Source organism: Silene latifolia, chromosome X (genome assembly GCF_048544455.1).
Source record: "Silene latifolia isolate original U9 population chromosome X, ASM4854445v1, whole genome shotgun sequence".
Lineage (NCBI taxonomy): Eukaryota > Viridiplantae > Streptophyta > Magnoliopsida > Caryophyllales > Caryophyllaceae > Silene > Silene latifolia.
This window is the reverse complement of record NC_133537.1, coordinates 93,731,246-93,735,651: the sequence shown is the minus strand read 5'-3', so window position 1 is coordinate 93,735,651 and position 4,406 is coordinate 93,731,246. Positions and strand designations below refer to the sequence as shown.

Sequence of the window (4,406 nt, the reverse complement as noted above, 5' to 3'; positions counted from 1 at the left end):
TACACAAAGAGACTACCAACTTAGGTCCTTAAGTCTACCCCATCTCTCATTCATTGTTCAAGGTCAAGTTTAAACTAAGTTTGGGGTACACGTGTGTGCGTCGGGAGCAACAAAGGCTCTGATACCAACTGTGAACCCTCGCAATAACGCGGAAAATATAACTTATAAAATGCGAAATTTTAGGAAATTTTTGAAACTTTTAAAGTTTATAAAGCGCGGGTTCATAAGAATCTAAAAGACAAATAAAGAATGCGGAAATAAAGATTAAATTATACAAACGCGATAGTCAAAGGTGAGGGACAATATATCCCTCGAATGACAAAATGATAAATGGCGAGTCTAAGCAATCATAATAAACCAACTACTAGTCCAAGGTTTAGTTCTCGCTAGCCCACACTTCTTCCCCACGTAAGCATCTTCACAACCTGTCATTCATGAAAACATGAACGCCACAGTCAGTGGGGAGTAACTCAAGGTTCTCCCAGCCACAAAATGTCGAAACACAGATAAACAAGAACATATTAGAACATCATGAATATAAACATTTGATTCAAGTATTGAAACATGAGACTAACATTCAAAACATGCGTAGTCAATCATAGACAAGGCATATGATACATACTTATGAGACAATCTAACTAAAACGTCATAAATGATAATACAACTATAAACACGATAGAATATCATAGGTCACGGATAAACAAGACTAACATCATGAAACATGTGAATGGAAACCTTAGCCATGAACTTTGAAAGCAAAATAACATACAATACACGAAATGAGACTACTAACATCACATAATAAGCAAAGCATCCGGCTCATAGGCTACCTTTAAAGCATGTCCGAGACACAAGTCCTTAAGTACCTTGGCTCAGCGGTTACCTTTAAAACATGTCCAAGGCACGACCTCTAAAGTATCTGGCTCAACGGTTACCTTTAAAACATGTCCAAATACTACAAACAAGTGCCCAACTCAGAGGTTACCTTTAAAACATGTCCGAGGCACAACACATTAAGTATCTGGCTCAGCGGTTACCTTTAAAACATGTCCAAATACTACAAACAAGTGTCCGAGTCAGAGGTTACTTTTAAACCATGTCCGAGACATAACATATAAAGTATCTGGCTCAGCGGTTACCTTTAAAACATGTCCAAATACTACAAACAAGTACCCGACTCAGAGGTTACCTTTAAAATATGTCCGAGGTACAACAAACAAGTATCCGCTCAAAACAAAGATTTACCTTTAAAACATGGCCAAATACAACAAACAAGTGCCCGACTCAGAGGTTACCTTTAAAACATGTCCGAGGCACAACAAACAAGTATCTGGCTCAGCGGTTACCTTTAAAACATGGCCAAATACAACAAACAAGTGCCCGACTCAGAGGTTACCTTTAAAACATGTCCGAGGCACAACAAACAAGTATCTGGCTCAGCGGTTACCTTTAAAACATGGCCAAATACAACAAACAAGTAAAACAAACAAGCATAACAAATAAGCACATAGAACGGGATTATTATTGTCACATTCATATTTATGGCTTGCATCTCACCATAAGTACGGATGGGAACATCAATCCCGACGACCTTATCGCAACTAGAGGGCCTATGGCTCACCCCTAGAATCCGATAGGACCGTGACTCAGGGACGGGATGATCAATGTCACATTCATACTTATGGCCTGCATCACCATAAGTACGGATGGGAACATCACTCCCGACGTTCATACCGCAACTAGAGGGCCTCAGGCTCACCCCTAGTATCCGGTAGAACCAAGAGTCTCACAACCGAACAATACTAGACATTATTAAGAATACGACTCACTACAAGTAACTATTTATAATAAATATCTCATACTTGTATTATATTAATAAATATTCCACTTCATAATTTAACTCGCCGATTAAATAAAATATAACAAGCGATAATGAATAATTTACGAGATAAAATGTGACCAACTCAAGTGACTCATTTACGATCCGAAAACACAAACTATACATGGCCCATTAAATGGAACCTATTAGACCTAACCCCATAATCATGTGAAGCCCAACATAAGCTTTATATAAAATCCGATAAGTGGCATACAATAAGCCCAACAATTGAAATCAATTGAGCCCAACAAACAAAACAAATGAGTCCAACAAAATAAACATGTAAAAGAACGATATTTAACGAATCACGTTATATAAAACACGAGACGGAAATTAAACAATTCGAATAAACTAAACTTGGCGTCAAAAGCACCCATTTTGGGACCAAAGTTAAGACGGAAAAATAATTAAATAATGGAATTTCACAATTATAAATCATGAGAGGAAAATATATAAATAAACGATATTTAGCAGTATGAAATCAATGCATACATGACCACCTAAGATGCCTTTAGCTATAGCATTCCACTTATGTTCCACGTATCTAGGAGGTATGAAAGGATTAGAATAAGTCCATGCCAAAAACAGAGGTGTAACCATAATTCCTGCCCAAATCAGCCCGAAACAAGCAATGGCATGGTCACTCTAAGACGGTTTTTAAATCATGTCTGCCTAATATGTTCACTAATTAATTAATGAAGCCGCAAAAACACAGCAACGATCATTTGAATGGGTTCAAAAGCACTAAAGTAGTGAAAAGAGTTGAACTTGTAGAATTGCTGAAACTCCAAAGTGATTGAATTGGTCAAAGCAAAAGGCATCAGTGAGCCAAATCCCATAACAAGAAGAGATTCTATGAACTATTTTGTTTAAGTTCCTTCTGACCGAATCATTTTCTCCACCATCATTATATAAATATCGCATTTTTCTAAGTTCATGTAAGACGGTATTTTCCCCATACAAGTAAGTGAATTCATTCATGGGTATGTACTCAAGACGGAAATTAACAATTTCACTTAAACCAACAAGAAAAACAACCCTGGACAGTAGCCTAATACACGGCTATACAACCCATATACACAGTTTAAACAATTTATGAAGCCGTCTTAAGACAAGTATTTAAGCATGTTGCAAGACGGGAATTAACCATACAAAGGACCCATATCATACTTGGATATACACTTGAGACATACGTAAACAAATTGGCTCAAACCCAAGCTAGAAACCCGTCTAAAAATAGCCCCAATCATGACTCGACACAACCCCCTTATTCGACCAAAGCAACAATTTTAACCCATCTTAAGACGAGTTTTTAAGCATACAAAAGAAGAAATATTTCCCATACAAATGACCCAATTCATACATGGATATGCACTTGAGACGAAAATAAGAAAGTTGGCTCGAACCATCAACCAAACATAGACCAAAAACGAACACAAAACCGTCTCACAAAAATTCCTTTTATTCACGTTTTAACAAAGTCCCAAAAGTGCTACTTGCATTTTTTTGATACAACCCGAAACTATGGTCATTGCTACACTAAATGCAAATTTATATAATCTGCAATGACTGAATCTTTTAAAAACCCACAATTGCTTTACGTCTTTTACCAATAACAAAAATCATGATTAGTTGTAGGATTTTTCAACCCCAAATAGCTACTGACTGCCGAAGTCCTTTTAAGCTTGTGTATCAATTTAATTACCTACAACGTACCTGAAGGTACAAAGGCTCAATTGAGCTATAATCCGACACCAATGAGACAAAGTTTAAGACGGAATTTAACACAATAAATTTAAGCAAACAAGTGATAAAAGTATAAAGGACCAAACTTTATCAAACAAGGGCATATAAAACGACACCTAAGACGGAATCTCGACATTTTGTCGAGTAACCTATCACCGTTACCTTAAACGCTCCTTATTCTTCGAATAAACGGTCCCCAAAGCTTGAGTCTTACTCCGGGTCTTCAAATCCTTCATTAAAGAGCAAGAAAACGGGATAAAGAGGCTAAAAGACGAAACTTTTATAAGACGGCGCAAAATGAAACCATCACAAAAATGAGACTTTATTACCTTGAAAGATGAAGGAGGAAATAAGGAGGAGAATGGTACAAAAATAAAGAGGAATGGTTGAGAAATGAAGAGGAAATCTTGGTTTTAAGCAGACGAATATGGCGTTTACAAAGCTCTGTCTGAAAATTTGGTTTGTTGCTGTGACAGGTAAGGCGTAAAAGAAAGGGAAGTCATGGGAAGGGGGTTGGTCAACAACAACAAAAGAAAAAGAATAAAGTGTGAGAGGTAAAAAAAAACAATTGATTATATTAGTTGGGTGATGAATTTGAGCACTGAGTTGTCGATACGGGATAGAGCGAGAATAGATTAGCCTCACATGTGAAAATGTGACGGTCTATAGCTAGACGGAAATTCGCCTTAAACCTACTATAATTTAAGACGGAAGTTTACTATCATTAATATTATTATTATTAATACTATCCGACTAAAATACATATTTTTATATAAATTAA

At 36.6% G+C, this 4,406-nt stretch overlaps 1 long non-coding RNA gene across 1 annotated transcript; it reads right to left on the bottom strand.

Moving 5' to 3' along the window:
- Nucleotides 1-357: 357 nt before the first annotated feature.
- On the bottom strand, nt 358-4,141 carry LOC141621494 (uncharacterized). Its single transcript, XR_012532385.1, has 3 exons — nt 3,955-4,141; nt 3,788-3,855; nt 358-425 (listed from the first exon to the last, which is right to left on the bottom strand). It is a non-coding gene; the product is annotated as an uncharacterized LOC141621494 (long non-coding RNA).
- Between the last annotated feature and the right edge of the window lie 265 nt (nt 4,142-4,406).